At 39.5% G+C, this 22,373-nt stretch overlaps 1 protein-coding gene across 4 annotated transcripts in view; it reads left to right on the forward strand.

The window, feature by feature from the left end:
* The window catches only part of Ctnnd2 (catenin delta 2), an 804,341-nt gene that overhangs the window by 266,013 nt on the left and 515,955 nt on the right, over positions 1 to 22,373 (forward strand). Inside the window, exon 1 of one of the 4 annotated variants that reach the window (XM_087896974.1) lies at positions 9,899 to 10,032. The exons of 2 other annotated variants lie outside the window; for them this stretch is intronic. The gene's annotated coding sequence lies outside the window, so the exon portion shown is untranslated. One more of the 4 variants, XM_087896973.1, reaches the window with a different exon arrangement.

Below are 22,373 nucleotides of genomic sequence, written 5' to 3' on the forward strand. Positions count from 1 at the left end.
TCCAGATGTTTACAGCATGAGACTTTTGAACTAAGAGGTGACCTACCAACGATTGACTAAGTCATCCTCCTTCCCTGTACGTAACAAACATGCTCAAGTGTTTCCTCGTACATGAGCACACACCTGTGCTGCTCCCTGCTTTTCTGTACGGGTGTCATCTTCTCTTCATTCTCTGGCTGTCCTGAGTCAGGTCAAGCCACAGTTGTGCTAGACACATTGCTGGGTACATTTTATCCTTGACCCCCATTGAGCATAGTTCATTAGAGGACCTGATTTTTTTATGAACTTTAGGAATTATCAAAAATGAAAAGAAATTTAAAAACAAAACAAAATTTTATTTCTTTTGTCAACATGGATGTTATATTTTGCGAAAATGAAACACATGGCAAAATACTCTTGGAATTTTGACAAGTTCATACACAATAAATTAATGAAAATTCTCCAATAATTTTATTAAATTGGAATACATAGAGTTGGTGTAATGGTTTGATAGATAAGGACACTTGTTACTAACCCGGATGATCTGAGTTCAATCCCTGAATGAACATGATGGAAGAAGAGGAATTCCTAAGTTCACAGAAACTTACACTGCCTCTTTCTACCACATAATACACATACACATCATAAATAAGTATATTTATAAAAGTTAAGCAACGTAAATCCTGCTATGTTAAAAATCAGTAACTGTACAAGTGCCGTTTAAAATCTATCTGAGGTACAAGGTCTGCTGCAAATGATATTTTCTTCCAGTTTTGTAGGAACTGTAGCATTCTAACTTGCAAGACAGACTGACAAGTATATTTTTGTTGGAGTACGCACTTCTTTTTGATTTGTGTGTGTGTGTGTGTGTGTGTGTGTGAGAGAGAGAGAGAGAGAGAGAGAGAGAGAGAGAGAGCATGTCATGAACAGATACTAATGAAAATGTGCTGTAAAGGCATCTACTTTTGACTGTGTCCCATGCTTTTCATATGCATTAGCAGAGATATTTTGGCTCTTCACCTTCAGTCCTGTTATTAAAGGACTAAGTGGCAGTCACTCTGTCTCTTCAATTTGCAAACCTTTCTACAGGAGGCTTATTTAAAGGGAAGAGCAGATATGTTTCCTTTCATTTAAGGAAATGTGAGTGCACCATTCAAATGTACTCATACACGGGATTTTAAATTTTGGGGTATGTTATGTGGCTTTCACTGTGTCTAAAATGACTGGAGAAATCATGTTTGTTGAGGAATTGCTTAGTGCATAGATTAGAAGGAAGACAGTCACAGCTTTTCTTGCCAAGGGAACTTGGCTGATGTTGATGGACCTGGAGGCTCTCACAAGAACTGTGCTGTGTTCTGATGGAAGTGGAAGAAAAATTCTGAGCCTTCAGCACCATGTGAACATTTTAAGAGCATCATCAATACATCCGAGGTGTAACTCCTAAGAGACAGACTAAAAACTTCTTGAGTGAACACTGGCCACTAATGGGCAAGAACTCTGAGCTGCTAAAATTCAAATATTGCTTCTACCTCTTGAAGTCTGTGTGATGTGAGAAAAATTATTAATCGCAGAATCTGTTTTTTCATTGGTGAAATGAGGTAGGTCCTAATCCACCTCACTGGAATGTGTTCATAAATGTGGAGATTCCCATCTTGTGCCTAAGCTGTTGTTTTGATGTATCTCAAATATCGCTATTTCCTATCTTATAAGCAGGTATGTACAGATGCACTTTCAGTAGTACAGGGGATAAGTTACTCTTGATAGACAGGAGAATTACCTGTGGTAGAACACTGACTATTCTTAGTTTTATTATTCTTTAGATTTTTTTGGCCAGGTTGTTCATAAGTAAATAACTCACCTTATAGACTGGGGCCTGCTTATTTTAAAATCAGACCAAGAGTTAAAAGACATAGCATGGACAAACTGAGCTAACTGAGCCTTCCTTTTTGTTCAGTACTGTGTGTGAGTGGTTCTCAAATGCCAAAGAGTCCCTCCATTCTCAGTGTACTGAAGATACAAAGGGACAGACTTCAGTATTTAGGAGCTCTACAGAACGGAGAGCAAATCAAAGTGGACACTTACTAATTCAATATTAATCCTAGAACCAGTATAAGTTGTGGCATACAGTTATGGCTCCTGGTGTCATAGACGTGTGTGAAAACTTCAGGAATGAAGAAAGATACGTCAGAGTCTTATAGAAAAAGGCTTCAAAATTCACAAAGGATGATTCTATGAATATATTAACAAATGGCAAGGTTCTGCTCCCCCTGTGAGTCGTGTTGAAGTCATATAGAGTACAACCCCATATGTGCAAAATTCTTCATGTGTGTTGGACTGGGGTGGGACCTGTTCAGCAATGGCACATGTTCACGGCAGAGTTTGACTTAGGAATATCTTCTCCAATTATTTTTCCACCTTATTTTGTGACAGGGTCTCTCATAGAGCCCAGTGCTTACTGATTATCCACACTCTCTATCCAATGTGCTAATTGAATCCACCGTTCTCTGTCCTAAAGCACTGGGGTCACAGATGCAGGGCAACATGCTCTATTTTGATGTAGAAGCTGAGTATTAGCTCTGTAATGGTCTCATGCAATCTTGTTTCATTTACATAAAATCTCATGTCATGAGCATCTCATTTCTTCATGCTTGAACAGCGAGCACTTCACACCAGTCATAGCCCCACCCCAAAATGATTTGATTACAAGTTAGTTTGATCTCATTGGATCTAGTACCGTAAGGTACTCCACATGCAACTAATCCTACTGTAAGACAGCGAGTGTACTTAAGGGTTTATCTTAACTATCTGAGAAGAAATCGAGTGTAATTTTATGTATGATTGATAGTAGGCTGCTTGATAGTGTTATTGGATGTTCTTTTAACCAAAGACCATCAACCTAAAGCATAAAGAGAATACTAAAGTCCAAGAGTTATGGGAATGCTGGATGTATTGTGCCAACCAGACCCTGTTTATGCCTTTACCCTAATGACTACATTAGGGTACTACCATCATTCCAGTACTCTACACTTAGCTGCCCAAGGTGAAAGTTAACTTTTTAGATAGGGGACAGACTCAGGTACTGCATAGATACAGGGAATAAGTCTACACATATCCTTATGTAAATATGACCTGATATATTGAGTGGTAGTATGTTTTCAAGAATTTACTCATACTTGTTTTAAACTGTTTCTTCGCATCTCAGTGTGGGTTCTGTGCATGTGTGTGTCCGCATGCAAAAATAGTTTTCAAATAGTCTCTTTCGCCAGGGTCTTAGCCAAGCACACTGTGTGAAGAACTTAAAGTGCTCGGTCATGTGCGCTTTCCTATTGGTATTCCTCCAGTGCCCTGGCCAAGGGCAAACAGAATAATATGTAAATCCAAGCGAAGAAACAGGGCTTACTCTGTTCTGACAGGGTATTACTCATGATCACCACTTTATATAAATGTTAGAAAAAAATATAAGAATAAAGAAATGAGCTAAGTATGCGAAAAATGGAAACAAATGTCATTTTTAATGCTGCGAGATTAAGATGCAGTTCTTAGCAATCGAATGAACTGAGTTATTTCCTTCAAAGATAATGTCCTAAATATGCACTTTGGACATAAAGAGTAAAATATAGAAGACTTTCTCCACCCAGTTATAAGCAGAAACATTGGCTTAGTTGTGCCACAAGGAAACTGTCTTTTGTAATTTAAAACTGTATTACATTCTGCCAGTGCTTTCCTACGTGTGTGCCTGTGTGGATATGTGTCAAAGAATGAGAAAGATAGGGGAGGTGACTTCTCTACAAGTGGGACTCCTACGTGTGTTTTGTTTCTATTATTTGGTAGAAAATCATATATCAAGAGTAAACCCAGCACAGTTTGCTGTCATGTATTCAGTAGTCTAGGAATTCTAGTCTTCAGCTTTTATTTTTCCTGAAAACACGAGTCACAGATTTCATGGACTAATTACGTATAACATCAAGAATGCTGAGGGGTCAAGGAAGTGCTGCCAGGATGGTCGAGTTCGAATCCTGCTTGAGAGACCGAGAATGCCCCTACACGGTGAAGTTCGTTTCATGCCAGGATGGAAAACTACGACTAGCGTTGTTTGTTAATCTGTCATGGCAGGAGCTTTACTTTGAGGTAAAATGAAGGAGAACATGTAATTTGCCTCATGTGAGGTCCTGGATGGAACGAGTAGTAACGGCAACATATTTGATTAAGAAGATTTGCAATTTTCTGCAGCCTTCTTGACAGAGTTCTAGTTTACCCCGATTGACAAACAGGAGCTCGTGTGTGAAGACATGCAATTGTAGTCTCAGTAACCAGAGACTCACTTTGTGTCTAGCGAGCTCTCCATAGTTCAGGGAAGCCAGGGATTGCACTGGGGCTCTGGTTTTGTCTGAGAAGGTCACGATAAGTCCTAGGCAGAAGTCCGGCACAGTTTTCAGCTTCCTTCCTCTTTTCTCCTTTCTGTCTCTTCACCATCTCCTACAATCTGTCTTATCCATGGACCACAGTGATAACTGCAGGCCTCCGTATGAAAAGCTGAGCCAGCTCCAGCATGGTTATTCCTTGAAGTCGTTTGCTACAGCACCACCCTGCTGTAGACTTTCCATGGCCCTTGGAAGGCCAACTCGGTCATTTTATAACAGACTTTGGAAAGAGAATGAATAGAACGATAGACTCTCGTGGAGGACTACTTATTCTCAACAAAATGGAAAGACAAAATTTCTGGGAAGATGTAAGGTAGAAAAAAACTCATTGAAATATCAAACGTCCTATTAAATAGAAAATTTCCATGCTGATGTGGCACTTAATTATGAATCACTACGAAACCACCTGCTTATAATATCATGTGTTAGCTTTCGGTGTTAGTAATACTTCTCTTCCACTCTGAATGTACAATTAAAAAATAAAGTCAAGTAATTAAATATAACTTTGTTTCTGTCATGGTATGAGAAGGCCACAACATGCGGAATTATTTTTTAAATTGATGATCCTGTATTACATGATGGCTATTCTTCTACCGCTGAGTTCTGCTTTTAGTCTTTACAAGCTAAAATTATTTTCTTTTTAGTGATATTGCTAAAAATCTCTGAGATTATAATGTTTTGGTTGCTTTTTTACTCATGAATATTTAGTAGCTAAATAATGTTCTACTTTTCAAATGCACATTCCTGCTATAGCCTCCCAAAATCTAGCATTGAACGTAATTTAGGACTTAAAATTTTAGTAGGATATGTTTTAGTCTTTATGCCAAAATGGGTATGACATAATTTCTGATATACAATGAGACATATAACATAATTTCTGATATACCCTGAGACATCAAAGTCCTCATTCAACTTTTGTCTATGGAATGTTTGCTAAGGATTTTAACTATTAATGTGTCTTGCATTACCTGTAAACTTCTAGAAATACCTAGTAATTAGCTTGATTAAGTCATCTTGTATGTATAAAAATAACATTATTAGCATATATTCATTTTCCATAGGAATGAGTTTAATGACATTTTCATTCAAGTTTACCATGTACATTGGCTGTATTCACGCATGAACTTTGTTCCCATCCTCACTCCCCTGGGACTTTATTTCTATGTGCAGCACACAGATATAAAAGTTCTTAAGTCATCAAGAGCAGCTGGCTTGCTATCATTCGTCCAGACTCAGTCTTAATGTCACATATGGCTTCTACGGATGTGTGTTCTTCGTTAAGTAGTAATCCACTGTGCACATGTGTCCCTCAGAATCTCTTCTAATTATGAGACACAAATTACTGTAGCATAAAGACTCTGGGAGCATCTCAGTAAGTGAGGTCTGGTGTACTGGTATATGTATAACAGACTCCTTTTTTTTTCCTTAATTCATCAAATTTAATTAATAGTTACATAGTTTATATTTTCAAATTTTATTTATAGAAACATGAAGACACAAATTAAATATGGTTCCTGTTTTCCGTTGTTTTGCTATTTACCAAATCACGGGAGTCCTGTGTTCTCCTAGTTTTCCAAGGTTACTGTGTTGCTTTGTTCTGATGACTGGGATTTGAGCCCAAGACCCTGTGTGGTATACGGAGTTTGGGCTCTGCCTTGGAACTGTATCTCTAGTTCCTGAAAGTTTTATTTGTTTGTTTGTTTGTTTGTTTGAAGCTGGCAAGTTTTGTTGAATATGTCATGAACAGATATTAACTCATGTGTGTTTAGGATTTCCCATCAACCATTTTTATACAGTCTCACAAGCTGGAGTCATTCTACTTCAGGGAACCAAACACCAAAGTAGTGGTGGGAATATAAAATTCTATTTATCATCATGCTAGGAGCAGAGTATGCCTGATATTGTGATATGTTGAATTTAGGTGTATCTTTCCTGGTAACATAAGAATGCATATTTAATTTACAGAGGAGGACAGAAGGGGGCAGGGACAGTGTATTGAGAGGAGAGGCTTCGATTCTTATCTGGAATCTTCAGCTGAAATGCCAAGTGATAAAGTAAATAAGAAAGGGACGCCATGGTGAGGGAACCTCAGTTCAGACACCCGTGCGATGAAACTCATTTGAGACTGGGACTAGAACTGAGGACGGCACAGGAGCTGCAGCATCAGTTGACAGCCACTTCCCAGTTCTGTGCACCGTAGCTTTCCATTCCAGTCTGCACCTATGGACATCAGTTAAGATAGTTTGCATTTTCCATAATACAAATAATATATAAAGGGGTTTAAATATTGCTATGCTGGTGCTATAAACTTAAAATGTGGAAATAAATCAGAAAGAGTAGAAAGAGATCCAGCAATGTACAGAAGATCCAGAAATTATAACTCCAGAACAAAAGCATTGCTTCCAAGTGCTGTAAGAGGTTAACTGTGTTCATCATCATAACCTAATGGAACTTAGAATCGTGAAAATATAAATCTAAGTAGATCCAAGGCAAGGTGTGAAAAGAAGAACTGAACTCATGGGAAATAGAACAGTAGAAAAAGAAGTAAACCCTTTGCCCAACTGAAACTGTCTCAGTAGCATCAAAAGAAATGGCAGGCATTGGAGAAGCAGGGAAAACAAAGCAGGAAGAAGAACAGCCAAAGGAAGGGGTAGGTACCGAAGGCCCATCAGTTGCTCCAGCGTTCCTTCCCTGGGTATACTACTTACAGACTGGAAATAGCCAGCTTTCCTCACCTTTACTTCAGGGCTCAGTGTTGGAAGGCATCAGGATGCTTCCCTTAGAATGACTTGGCAGGAAAACTCTTGACTTACAGTGCATATATTTGACTTCTGTACCTACGAAACCTGGCAGGATCCCAGGAACATATTCACAAAGAATCAGTGTATGGTGTACCAGCTGTTGGAAACTCTTCTCTTCCAGGATTATGTAATGGGTATTTGCCTTCCTTGAAGGCAACAGAAAAACCATCACCAATGGGCATTAACAGAAAATTGGTTCACATGGACTGTTTTAGCAAAACTTTCCTGAAAACAGAACCAAAAGAAAAAAAAAGAAAAAAGAAACAGAAAGAAAGAAAGAAGAAAAAGAAAAGCAAGTCAAATTGAGATGAGAAATTTAGATTTAGAGATGCAATTATACTAAAAACACTATTGAAATTAGAGTAGAGAATTTGGGGCCTCGAAGTATAATTAATTTATGAAATTTAATACTAGTCGCTTTTGTTATTGTTTTGGTAGATTTGAAAGGGGGTTAAATTCAGGACCCTAATGGCTTAAGAAAATATTCTGTAACTGATTTAATGCATGTCTGTGGAACCCTCAGGAAAGACTCTGCTTGTGTTTTTCAGGTCATGGTTTTGTTTTTTTGTATTTTGGTTTGTGTTTTCTTTTCCCCCTTGAGACAGAGTTTCTCATTGCTGAGGAACTCACTAATTAAACTAGACTGTCTGCCAACTAACCCAAGGTCCATCTTGTCATCAACTCCCCTAAACAGATTTAACATTCCTGGCTTTTAAAAACCTGCTTCTGGGGCTTAAACTAGGTAGACTTTACTACCTGAGCTATTCCCACAACTTTGAATTTTATATGCATGTGTCATGAATGAATATGACGTGCACATATGATATATTTGTGATGTGTGTGTGTGTGTGAAAGAGATAGAGATAGAGATAGAGAGAGAGAGAGAGAGAGAGAGAGAGAGAGAGAGAGAGAGAGATTGCCCACAAGTTCAGAGCTTACATATGGATATCAGAATAGCTTTCAGTGTGAACCCTTGCCTTCCACCTAATTTGAGAAAGGCTCTCTGTATTTTTTGCTGCTGCACTGAGAACATCAGGATAGCTGGCCTGTAAATTTTTAGGCACCCACCTGTCTTCACCTTGCATGGCTGGGATTATGCTAGGATTACAGATACATGCTACCCACTTCAGTTGATTTAAAATGGGCCATGGGAATTGACACCCAAGACTTCCTGCTTGTGCAAGCCCTTTACCCACCAAACAATCTCTTAAACCTTGACATTTTAATAAGCTTGCACTGTTTTTTAAAAAATCACAGTGTCATTTTACAAGGCTAGTATGTGTTGTGGTTTGAGTGAGAGTGGCCTTCGTAGGTTGCTTGAACACTTGGTCCCTGATTGGTAGAGCTCTTTGGGAAGGATTAGGAGGTGTGGTCACCTTGGATGAGGAGTGTCACTAGGGGCAGGATTGGAGGTCTCAAAAGCCTATGTTATTCTCAGCTAACTCTCTGCTTTGTGGCTGTGTCTCAAGATAGGAGCTCTCAACTGCTGCCCAAGCACCATGCCTGCTTGCCTCTCACCATGTTCCATGCCATGATGGTCATGGACACTAGCCCTCTGAAACCATGAGCCCCAAATTAAATGCTTCCTTTTATAATTGCCATGGTTATAGTGTCTAATCACACCAATAGTAAAACCACCAGAATACCACACTTAGTGCTTGTGTGAACTGACCTTAAATTGAACATCGATAAGATGGGTAGTAGTAATTTTTTATGCTAATTTTTTTATGCTTCAGCCAACATCATCTTGAGAGTTTACAGTGTCTCCAGTTACAGAATTAAAGCAAGCGCCCCTGGATGTTCACAGCAACCTCGTTACATAGGGGAGCAATCTCAGTTGCAAGTAACTTTCCTTGGCTCATCTAGTTATAAAGTTGAACTGCGGTTAATTTGTCCCACAGTTCAATTAAAATTCTTTTAAAGCTGCAGCATTTGTTTTTTGCTAAAACTGAGCGAATAAGATCCTGTTAGAGGTATACAATAGCTATAGTGGATGAAGGGTTATATCAATATGTAAAATTTAGCTCTGAAGTCAGCATCCAGACAGGTTTCTTTTCTGTAAATTTGGTGACCACCTTAGGTTTTTGCCTCATTTTGTTCTTTTGGCTTGCAGCCTCATTTCCAAACCCACAATAGTAAGAATAAGCACTTGCCTATCCAGCAGCTGTCCGTCTCAAACCAGCACAGTCTTGGCTAGATTATGAAGTAGGTACAACCTTGGCTAGATTATGAAGTAGGTACAGTCTTGGCTAGATTATGAAGTAGGTACAATCTTGGCTAGATTATGAAGTAGGTACAATCTTGGCTAGATTATGAAGTAGGTACAACCTTGCTTTTTAATTCACCCAGCAGTCATCTGGAATTGGTCTGCAAATCTTATTTTATAATCTTTGCTTTTTTAAAAAAAAAATGGGTTGATGCTGTTTTTGTTTGTTCTGTTTCTTCAGATTCAGATAAGGATAGCTAAGAACCCAGGTACAAATCTGGGGCAAGAGAGAGGAAAATTAGAAAACTAGAATTTGCTAGGCTGGCTAGTGGGAGGGTCCTTTTGTGATGAAATGTTGCATAAATAATGCCGGTGGGGGTCTAAATTCACTGTTGCCATGGAGACCTTTGTGCCTGGCTGAACTCTATTCTTTTCTCTTTTAAGACAGCCACCACTAGGTTTGCGCTGTCTTATGCTTCTTGCTTTGCTTTCCATTGCTAGTGGAAGCAGAAATTAAAGTGTGGAAATTCAACATCCTGACTTTCCCAGGACTGCTTTTCTCTGCTTCCTTGGACTTTGAGCCCCTCTGCTTGCCTTCAGCCTTCTTTCCAGGAGGGAGGAGCAGGTGGGTGGAAAGCCTGAAACAACTCGCTCTGTGCCCAGCGAAGGAGGGCATTGCATCCCTTCTTCATCTTTAGGACTGGTGGATTTTCCTGCCTGGACCCCAGTGTTCAAGTTTTTAAGGACCCTTGATTTCCAAAGGTCTAGCCAAGGTAAAAGGAACAAAATAAAAACTAACTTCATTTGGCTTTCCAACGCTTTCGTGATGGTCATTTGGTTTTTGTGATGCTTTTCAAGTTTCGTAACTGCAAACTTAAACTTGTGTTTAGAATGTAAGACAAGAATTGATCCATGGCCTCACAGTGGTTGGTTTATTGAGTGTACGAACGCTGAACTTGGGAGAGCCAAGTAAAAGAATTAAACAGAAAGGGATTGTGAGGTCTGCTGTTCCAGTTCTATCTCTACTAACCACCGTGACTGTTCAGTGATTGTTTTTAGTAAAGCTTGATGTGTCTGATGCATGCTTTTGATTTCATGAAAGTTCTGGTGATTCATGTCAAAAGGTCTTCATGTATTAAGAGGTGTGCATGACTTTATTTTGAAACTTTAAAAGAAACTTCAATAAGTGAGTAAGCCAGAAAGAAATATCCAAGGAGAATAAAGACAAAAAAAAAATTAGCTGATAGTGTAACTATGTGGAGCTATTGGAAGAATAAAATACAGGGGTCACTTGTGGCTTGGCGTTCACTTCCTTGTGGCAGTTGTTTGATTTTCAATGGCTAGCTTTACATTAGAATCAGAATACAGTAATTGCATGTTTTGATTATTGTAAATGGCACCCGTGTAAATGGAATGCATGCATCCCATAATTGTAGAAAGCCATGTGTCTTCATTTTTCATGCCAGTGTCTCCACCTTGCTTTGACTCAGATACTTCATTGAAAGAATCATTGCCCCAAACCGTCAATGGCTTCAGATTTTAACTGTTCCACCATTGTGGTTAAGAAAGTTTTTAAGATTCTTAACAGGCTGTTGAAACCAATTGGGAGCAGACAGGCAATGTGAGGGTGATCACCATGGTGACAGCCTGCCTATGTTAACTGGACATGAGACTGTCATATCTGCAGCACACATGCATACCATGGAATTGTGAGTGGTGTCACATCTTCAGAACCCGGGAGTGTTGACACTTTTGTCTTTAAATCGAAAGTATTTCTGAGTGGGTGGTCACAGTGACAGGAGATGATTTCCCATCAATGGTACCAGTTATGGATGCATCCCGATGCGTTCCTAGAATTAAACATCTCTTCCAGAGGATCGTAAATGGCTTCCTTAATGCAGGTGCTAAGATGAATTACCATACTGAGATGTAAACATGGCTTCTTATTTTTAGTTGTTGGTGGGGAAGGTCTTTGTAAACACATTCCTAAAACCTTTAATAGAATTTTGATAAAAACATATTTTTGCATTTTAAGTTTTTAATTGCTCACAGTTATTTTTATTTCAAAGATTAAAAAAAAAGCCTGCATATACTCTGAAGGTGCACTTTTAGCTCACTATCTCATTGAATTAAAAGTTAAAATGTATTCTAGTCATATTAAATTTAAGAAGACTTTTTAGTTTTTAGATGTGAAAAGTAAGTCTCATTGAGTGGATCTAAAATAGGGCTTTAAAGACTGGGGACGTCAGCGGTGGAGCAATTGAGTAGCATTCATGAGCCCTTGGATTTGATCCCCAGCACTGCAATAATAAACAAAAAGGAGTAGAAATTTTAGAAGACTTTAACCTTTGGCGATTTCTACTGTATTGATCCTTATTTAGTAATTTTATCAAAATATTGGAGTAATTTCCCATGAAGCTTCACTTTAAGCACATACAATAGACACAATTTTTTTAAATCAATGTAATCCTTTTTAGATGACTATAAACCATCAAACTGTATGGTACAATACATGTATATAACCAAACAGGTAATCTTAAGTTAACTGATTCGATAATATCATTGTGTATTTCTGCACGTTACAGAGTTTAGGTATTTGACATGAGAAAGTAATTTGAATAGTATTTTAAATTTCAATGCAAGTTTCTATATCAGGTGGATATAGAAAACAGAAAAGCAAAGTTCTTAAATAGCATCCAAAGGCACAGACAGAGCTGAATGTGATTCAAAAAGAAAACACACTATGAGGCTTTTCAAATGCCAAGCTGAAAAATGCTGTCAGTGCAATTTTGTTTCTAAATGCTAGCCACAATTAAGAAAAGTACCTCGTTTCACTTGTCTAAGAACATCATTTGCTTGACAGTCATAGATCTGGTGCAAGTGGCCTAAGTCAGCCACTGTGGAGCCCTAGGTAGAAAGTCTGACAAAACTGTTTGCATCAGCTTGAAATTGAGTCTGTTGCATATCCCCAGTTAGTTGTGTCTGCAGTTCTTCTGTTGTTCGTGTATTTTTTTTAACACTGTGTATTCAACAGATTTAGTTTTAATACTCCTGTGCTTAAAGACACTAGAAAATGCCAAATGGATAAGGTATTATCAAGGGTCAATGAACTAAACAGTCTGATGGGATCCAGATATCAAAATAGAAACGATGATTTAGTATTTGATTTGCAAAGTAACTGTTAATAAATGTTAGTAAGAAATATTTCAGATGGAAGCCTACAAGTGTTGGAAGAGGACACTTGTTTGTTCCCGGCCGCTTAGACATGAAATAATCACACAGAAACCATATTATTTGCAGTATTGTTTGGCCAAGAGCAAAAGCGTATTTCTGACTAATTCATATCCTAAACTAACCCATCTCTATTAATCTGTGTATCGCCACATAGCAGTGGTTTACCAGGTAATCTTTCCAGTGTCTGTCTCAGGTGGAGGATCCATGGCATCTCTCTGGCTCTGCCCTTCTTTTCCCCAGCATTCAGCCTAGCTTTCCCCTGCCTACCTAAGTTCTGCCTTGCTATAGGTCCAAAGCAGCTTTTTTATTCATTAATGGTAATCACAGCACACAGAGGGGACTCCTACATCATACAAAAATGTAAGAGTTGTCATTTTACCACTCTGAACAGAGAAGAGTTGGAATCTTTCTGGTTTGGGAAGTGCTTCTATGGGCCTCCAGCTGACTCCTGGCCCTCTTCTGACATCTGCCCCCACCCCTGCACTGTTTGCTGAGTAGAGTATGGCCTTTGTTGGAGCATGCTCTTGTCCGTCAGCTAGACCTTCGCAGTTCAGTTTGCTGTGCCATCCCAGCTCCCCTTCCCTCCAGCCTTCAGCACAGATGGATGCTCTGCTTTCCTCTCTGTACTGTTTCACGTCTTTGCTCATATTTCCCTAGTTTTGTTTTAGAGGATCCTGCTTCCATTCCTCCCCATCATCTTTTTTCCTGAAGCATTGCTCTTTGCCTTTATGGCAGGTAACATTCTGCATCAGTTATGGACTTGTTCATTATTCTGGCAAGTCTTGCCTCAACTTAGCACAAGCTAGAGTTACCTGAAAGGAGAGAACTTCAATTGAGACTATGCCTCCATAAGATCCAGCTGTAAGGCATTTTATGAATTAGTGATTGGTGGGGGAGGGACCAGCCTATTGTGAGTTTTGCCATTCTTGGGCTGGTATATCTGGGGTCTATAAGAAAACAGATCAAGCAAGCCATGAGAAGCAAGCCAGTAAGCAGGACCCTTTGGTGGCCTCTACATCAGCTCCTGCCTCCAGGTTCCTACCTTGTTTGAGTTCCTATTCTGACTTACTTCACTGATGAACTACAGTGTGGGAGTGTAGGCCAAATAAACCCTTTCCTCCCTTCATCGACTTTTGGTCATGGTCTTTCATCACAGTAATAGAAAAGCTAACTAAAACATTCACTATTTTCTCCATTAGAAACAGATATTTTATGAGGGCAGGGATCTTTTTTTTTATTTCCCCCCCTTTCATTATCTGCATCCTTGCCCAACATGTTTGTTGAGTGAATAAATAAAGGTATTCTGTTTCCTTTCCTAGGAAACAGATTTTTAAAAATATACGAAAGAGTGGGTATTCAGGGTCATCACTTGCAACCCAGTAGTTTGTCTTGCAGGAGGGAACACGGGCATGCTGACATTGCTGGTCCCTCAGCTAAGGCATCCTAACCAAATGGGGTCCTGCTTTAGCCCTGTGTAAAGTCAGGTAGACTTTCAGTGATAACACATATAATCTCTTTTTAAGCTATTTTTGTTTTTAACAATTTGCAGATATGTGTGTGTGTTTCTATGTGTGAATGTCTACTCTGAGTGCAGGTACCCTCCGAGTGTAGAACAGGGCATTGGGTCTCCTGAAGCTAGAGCTGTAGACAGCTATAAGCCATGCACGGTGGGTACAGGGAACAGAACTTGATAGGGTTCTCTGCAGGAGCAGTATGTTCTTGTAACTACTGAACCATCTCTCTAGACGACACTTAAGTGTGATTACTCAATATGGGATTTTAAAATAAACTGCAAATTCTAGAAAGTTGATAAGCATGACATTGTGGCTAATTACACAATACCCTTCTCCCAACTTGTATTAATTTATGCAGAGATCTGAGAATTATTTTTTTCCTAGCAATAAAAATGCAGAATTGTTGTGTGACTTCTGATGGCCTAGGTTGGTTTTATTTCCTTTTTGTCTTAGTTACTCTTGTATTGCTGTGCTGAGATACCATGACTAAGGAATCTTACAGAAGGTAGAGCTTATCGGGGCCTTACAGATTCAGAGTTAGCGTCCATGGCTATCATGGTGGGGAGTATGTCATCAGGCAGGGAGTGTAGAGCTGGAACATTAACATAGAGTTTATAGTTTAATCCATAGGCACCAGGTCAATAGAGGAGGGCGGGGGGAGAGCTCACTCACTCATTGATAATTCAGACTTTTGAAACCCCAAAGTCTATCCTAATAACATACCTCCTCCAACAAAGCCACACCTTTAATACTTCCAAATAGTTCCACCAACTGGGGAACAAGTATTCAAATGAGCCTATGAAAGCCATTATCATTCAAACCATCACACTTTTTGTTCTGCTTTTATAAAATGCTATTATTTTGGGGTCCAGAGACATGTCTCTGTGGTTAAGAACACTTGTTTCTCTTGCAGAAGACCCAGGTTCAGTTCCCAGCACACACATGATATCAAATGCACAGATCAGGCACACGCACATGCAGACAAAATACTCAAACACAAAGTTGAAAAGTCTTATAAAAACTAGACCTTCCTTTTACACTGTGTGTCACCTGTCTGATTGCTTGAGTACGAAGTACATAGATATTAGCAGCTTTTTGCCAACTGATTGTTACCAACCATTTTAGACACAGGCTGTAACCCCGGAGAGAATGCTCCTGTAAGAAGGGACTCTCTGGATAGGATTGCTTACTGCATAGCTTCCTCGTTAGTCACACATTCCCTCATTATGAGTTGCATCTGCTTCACTTCAGACCCTCATGCTCTTCTGAACCAATTTCTGGTAATTTTCATCAGCATTAATAGAGTTTCTTCAAGAGATACTATATTCAGTGTGGAGTTGTTAAATGTAATTAAATTTAGTTGCTAAGGTTGAAGATTGATTGTATATGTTACTATGGAATACATCTGCCAAAAAAAATAGAAAGATTAACTATATAGGTGGAGATGAAAGAAGGAGATATTGAGTCATCTGGGGACAGTGACCTTTAAGGGCTCTGAGGCCCTTCAGCATGGTTACGAGTTAGCACTGGCAATAGCCCAGAGCATGCCTGGACTTTGCATTTGTTTGTGGACTGAGGTGTATCAGGGGTTTATTTGGCCAAGAAAGGGCATATGTGTTGGCTGAGGGCCATACATTTTCACATTGGAGTGGTAAACCCCGATTTTAATGTTGTGGAGATACAGTTTGCTTAGAACAATGTAGATAGTTATATTTTTTTGAAGGCCAGTTATACCGGAGTCTCAAATTAGATGAACATTCCCCATGACAAAGGCGGCAGAGTTTGGTGATGCTCACAGGCCGTGTTACTTCACCATGTTTAATGCTTACTGCTCTTGCAGAACTCTGGTTAACCAAGCAGAGCACTGAAAGGCGTTCTCCGATCCTCTCCAGTTCATTCTGTTTTCTCTCTTTTGTTTTTGTTTTGGCATTTGCCTCATTTACTTGTTTGCCTCCAGACCGGGGTAATATATGTTGAGAATGGATTAGAACCAGCTCTGGTATTAACTTCACTTCATTTTTCTTTTACTTGGTTATGTCCCATGTGGGCTTTAAAACTGCATAGTCTAGTCATTTAATCCCCCTCCACCTCCATTTCCATAACTGCAGAATTAAAAGCTCCCTCTCTATGATCCCTTATAAATGAATAGGATTTTGTTGTCTGTCCTCCGGGGCTCCCCAGTACAACTCGGGAAAGTATATTTAAGCCGTGGAGGAGCAGGCCAGAGTGGCTCAGCTGAGCTGTCATCTGAGTTCCCTGGCCCAGCATCTTCATGTCTGTGATCCCACAGCCCCCATCCTAGATGAAAGTCTTCTGAGCAAGAATATCTCTTGTGAGCTTTATAAGAGTTTTATAAGAGATAAATGTGCCTCTCCCAAATGTCCATGTCATAAAATAGTCTAGTGTTTTAAGTTATTTTGAAAACAAAACATTTAAATATAGGCTTGAACCTTTAGACCCATGCTCCCTGGGATTGTTGTGTATACCTTGATCTAAAAACAACTGCTTCTCCTACACAGAATTGGCTGGCTTAGCATGAAACAGGGAAGATAACACTTCAGTTTTCAGCCAGAGGTATGGGAAATAGGTCATGAAAGTTTATATATTTGTTCTTCTAAGGCTCTCTGCCTTAATCACATTCTGAGTTCAGGGTGTCTGAAGAAGATTGTGAATAATTGTTGTTTGCAAATGATGTATAACTGCCTGTCTTTCTGCCGACAGGGGCACTAAGACAACGTCGACAGCACAGATGCTAGAACCCTACCCGCTGTATGTCTACCTTTATATGCATATGGTGTGGCATGTGTTTATATATCACAGCGGTGTGCTGTTTATGCACCATTATTCATATGAAAGTGAGTGTCAGGAGACAATGAGCTATGTACTTACTACTCAAATCTGAAATCAAAGAATTAGACCCATGTCCTCAGATTTATTCATATTTTTGATATAACACATTTTGATAAGAACCCAAAATGCTAAGAGCTATAAAATAACAACAAAGATATAAAATGGGGGAATGTATGTCCTGCCTGTCTATAGGCAGAAAGTTGTTACCTGCAGGGTATGTAGTATAGAGCTGTCTTGTTCAACAGATGGTTATAACCAAGTCGGGTTGAATTGCGATTTCATTTGATGCAGCTACTTGGCAAGGTTATGAAAGCTCATTTAAGTCCAATTCAGATAATAAGAGAACTCTTGGTACGTAGGCACTTGACAGTTGTTACGCTGTATCAGGAGTGGTATGTGAATTGTCAGGAGTTCTAAAGTGGGGTAAATGGAACCAACAAACAAGAAAGGAAAGAGATGCGGCCGTGATGACGTTCCCCATTCCGGTCACAGAAGATGTGGGGTTTTCCTACCACAAATAAATAGTGTGTGCTCCCAGCAGGAGAGTCAACGTCATGCTGTGGGATGTCTGTGGGATGACTATTCGGAATGCAAGCCAGTCAGAATCACTCAGCAGATTCTACTAAGATTTTGATTTCGATGCTAAACATTGACATTTGGTGGATTTGAGGTGCCGTTCTTGGTAACTCTCCAAGAAAAACAAACTACTTGATATTCTAGATACCAACCACACTATAAAGGTATGGTGCCTAGATTGTCTAGAATTACGTGAAGTTGAGTTGTGTGGAGTCTGGAAGTCCCAGACTTGGGAGATAGCGAATAAAGTGCTCACCGTGGTGGAATGAGGAACTAAATTCAGTCCTCAGAACTGTGTAAAACCTGAAGACTATGGTGTTTGTTAGAGTCCCAATTTTGGGAAGATAGAGACAGACAGATCTTGGGGCTCCCTCAGCTTCCATCATACCTGTGGGTCTGTGAGTAACTTGGACTCAAAGCTAAGATAGGCAGCTCCTGAGTAATGACACAAGATTCTCCTCTTCATCTGTGCACTCACACATGGCCACATATGTGTACACACATGTGCACTTATGCACACATACACATAAAGTTAAATCTAAAATGATGTTTATGGTGCACAATTTTCTGAACGCTGAGGTTTCTGGAGGTGAGGGCTGAACTATGAGAGTGAAAGCAATCTCCAGAGATTGATGGATGCCAGGTGATTAAGGTGTAGAAATGATAAGAAAATTAGATTGTTCCCTAAAATACTTACCTATCCTATACATAAGACCGCTTGGAAATACATTTAATCAAATATATCTATAGATCTATGTGCATATTCTAGCCCTGCTTTCTCATCTATAAATCAAAAGTAATAGAATAATGGTATTATTTTTGTTTCTGAAGATATTTTGCATCACTTGGGGAAGGAAAATGGGACATTACTTCTATGGCAAAATGCATTGCCTAAGTTTATTAAAATAGGTCCTTCATGCTGAGTGAGATAGGATTGGATTAAATCATTTGATTTGACTAAATACCAGTTCTGTTGTGTTTATTAGGTACACATATCTTGTTGACGATTTAATTTCCTTCTAGACTATTGCTCTCCCCCACTTGATTAGCAAGGGAAAATTGTTTGGGCAAAAAAATTGGCCTAATCCATATGAAACAGCTGCCAGAATCAGGAGCAGCCCGCAACCCCGTGCTGCCGCCCAGGGGGCTAATGCCAGTCTGCCCTGCCCTCACTGCCAGGTGAAGCTGCCGCTGATGGGGATTTTAGTACCTGGTTTCAGGGGACAGGAAGATAATTTGGCTGTTCCTAAAAAGGCATAAACAAAATATTGGCTGAGTGTAGACAGATGCTGAGGTTACTCTTTGTACATGAATTCACGTACTTGAGGCCGCGTTAATGGAGCCGAGCTTATGGTGTAGAGCCCTGCCACCCGTTATAACTAAGTTATTATGAGCTGCTCATTTGTTGGAAGCTGCTGTACCATGTGCAAGCCCAAGTGCCGTGATGGGTCTCGTGGTACTTACTTTGGATTAAATGTGGAGTCTTTTAGTTTTTTCCCCGTGGTCCCACAGAATGATATTAGCTTGTCTGCAGTGTGACAAATTCCGTGTACCAGGAACATCTGGCAAGCTGTTCCCAATAACTGAAAATAGCCTGCAAATGCGGGGATGCACACCCAGGGAGACATTTCACACACGGGGGGCTGTGGAAGCGTGGTGACCATGGAGGGCGGGCGCCATGGGCACAGTTCATGTAGCCACGACCTAAGTGCTTCACACTGCGGCACATTCGTCAACACGGTGTACCTACAAGTTCCTGTTTGATTATCAGGAGGCAAATAAGAGCGTATTTCTTGTCAAACTATGCTTCGTTTATTACCAGTAGAGACATTTCAAAACGGGAAAAGTAATAAAGGAAAGAGAAAGTAAAGCCATCACAGCATGAAGACAGGTTTAAATTCAGTCTTTTGATGTTGATCTGAGAACAGATCACACTGATATGTTCAAGCCACGAAGCTGCTGCAGCAAAGAGACTTTAAAATAAACACATAGTACATAAGAAATGAACAGTACGTCAGAGTCTGTTGTCTCATTTGAATTTAAACATGTTAATATAAGAATGTTCATGTTTTGACTATTGCCTAGGCTGGGGAAGTATATTTCACAGATGAAAGGCAAGGGTTGACATGTGTATGCATATTAAATACCTTATCAAGCAATGGGAAAGAGCTCTGAGCTGTCTCTGTTGGTTTCCCTGTTGTACCACTGACTCACAAGGTAGTTGGAAATTATTTATTTAACCCCCCGATTATCAGCTTACTCCTCCTTACACTAGTGGAATACTTTTAATCTTCTAGATCTTTCCCTAGGTCAGAGTAAAGAATAAATGCAATAAGCCTGTAACTGTTATTATACAACAAAACTGTCACAACTATCACAAAAGGTACAATTATAATGATGACTCTTTTTATCTGATCTCGCCCTAATGATTACCTGAGACCCTTTAGTCAGTACCAGTAAAAATGCATGAAGAAATGTGAGCTTAGTGTATATAGCAATTACTTACATCCAATTGTTATGTATAGGATGCAAGCATTCTGAGCTGAGGATATACAATTCGGTATCTAGACTTTGTGATTAACTTAAAGTCACTGGACATATTCATTCAAAATGTAGTTTTAGTCTAGTAAAAAAACAAACACAACAAAGCAAAATAAAATCACCCCGGGCAATGAGGAAAAGAGGGTTCAAACTTTGTGTACCCCAAATCAATAAAGTATCACCAGCAACACAATGAAGCAGGAGCTGCCTCTTTGGATGAAATGACGAGGGTATCTGTGTTCTCAAGCCCTGGAGGATGTTGCTATGTGCTTGGTTATAAGCAGCTTCACAGTTGGCAGTGATAAGAAGGGACAGGCAAACTGAGAACCTCATCGTGTAGCTTTGGACATAGCCCACATTTCCACTATCAATCCTGAGACTTTCCAAAATAGTTGTTCTCATTAAGTATTTTACCGTCAGGGAAATAAGAGAGCAGACACGTTTCTAAGGGGACTTTAACTGGGAGTATGGGAAAGTGTTAACCTTGTTGTCAAGCAACTCATTTGACTGACAGCCTGGCACCTACTACATTGCACTTACATTGAACAATTGATTGTACTTCCTGTAACACGATGGCTTCCCTCCACGCTTACACATAGTCACTGGTCAGTTCTTAGTGTCCTGAAATAACAACCCCTGTACCTGACATGGCCTCTGAGTTCCTCATTCTCCGCTCTCATCTTCCCTGATAAGTTGTCTATAAGTTTCATTCATATTTCCATCTTGCTACTTCAACAGGCTACTTTGCAGTAAAGTAAATTTTGATTAGGCTCCAGATCTCTTGCTAGATTGAAGTCCATCAGCAGGATCTATCCCTGACTTGATTTTGTAATTCATATCCTCCTTGCCTGTGTCCCTCAATACTCTGCAGAATCCTTTAAGCACATGTGTGTTTTTTCCTATTGTTATTTTATTCTTTTATCTTTTTATTTGTTCATAATATGAGTAGATGCAAGAACTTTAGATGAAGAAGATAGAGTTTTGCTTTGGGGTAAAATATATTTATGAAAAAAATGACTGGAGCTTGCCATTTATTGCCAGCCAATGGGGATGAAAGAATCTGCACTGGTGTTTGCTTGTGACAAAAGGTAGCATTTCCTTGACATTTCATTAATATGAGTTTAGACAAGAAAAAGAAATTCCCCATTACCACACTTTTACAAATTTTATTTTCTAGTGATCCAGTGAGAGAGAAATGTTTAGAATTAGAAACTGTGGAGTCACTGAAAGGATAGGATATTTCCTCCTCATACAAGTCTCACTCACCTTTCAAAAACTACCAGTAAACTTAAGAGAATTTTATGTCGACAAGAGGATAAATTATGGGAAAATGGAGGATTCTGACCTAGAAATGAGGTAGGGTAAGAGTGTACAGGAAAAACACCTCAACCTTGAAATAGTTTTTCTACATGTGAACTTCACTTTGGGGAAGGGGAATCAGGTGGTGAAAGGCAAAATGTCCCGATGGTTTTCTCATGACCAGAGGAGTTTGTCTTCACTCTGAAAATGGTTACCAACATTCCTGGCTTATCAGTCATCTATCCACTTATTGTTATTTGAGTATATGCTTCCTGTATTCGGTGAAAGGAAAGTGGTGAAAGGAAAGTAGTAAAGCTAAGTATAGTTTCTACTGCCGGGCAGGGACAGAAAGAAGACGAGGGTATAGTTAAGTGAATTCAAGGAAGTATCATCGGTCTTGTGAGCACATTGGTCAGTTTTTCCCAAGCTGAAGTGAGAAATACACCTACACAGAGCAGGGGGCAGATGCAGGATGCAGAGTTGAGATTTGTTGCCATAAAACTGAGAAGCAGAGGCAATCTTCTAGACTTTCAGATCAGGAGACACAGGGAAGAGGGAATGGGTATCTGGAGTAGTGAAGGAAGATGAGCGCATGCAAAGTCCTTTGGAGAAAATGGTTGTCTTGATTTTCACTGAATCTAGCCTTTCCTTTTCATCCTTTAAATATCAGAAGGCTACTTCCCCCACTCTTGCAAGAAGGTTGGGGATTTACCCTTCTGTTTTGTCATTGCCTTTATTGGGTATTCCCAAAGTTTACAGTGACCCTCTTAAAAGTTAAGAATTGTGTTAGGAGGAATTCGTTCCATCACAGTATGAATTTAAGCATCCCAGTGGGTATTCTTCCTATATCTGGATAAAACATGCTATTTTATTTCCAGACGCCTGTGGCGAGAGGGAAAAAGTAAAGGAAGCAGAGTGAAAAGATGAGTTTACTTATTCCTCATTAAAGGAA

The sequence above is a fragment of the Myodes glareolus genome, chromosome 15 (assembly GCF_982192425.1).
Source record: "Myodes glareolus chromosome 15, mMyoGla1.1, whole genome shotgun sequence".
NCBI classification, from domain to species: Eukaryota; Metazoa; Chordata; class Mammalia; order Rodentia; family Cricetidae; genus Myodes; species Myodes glareolus.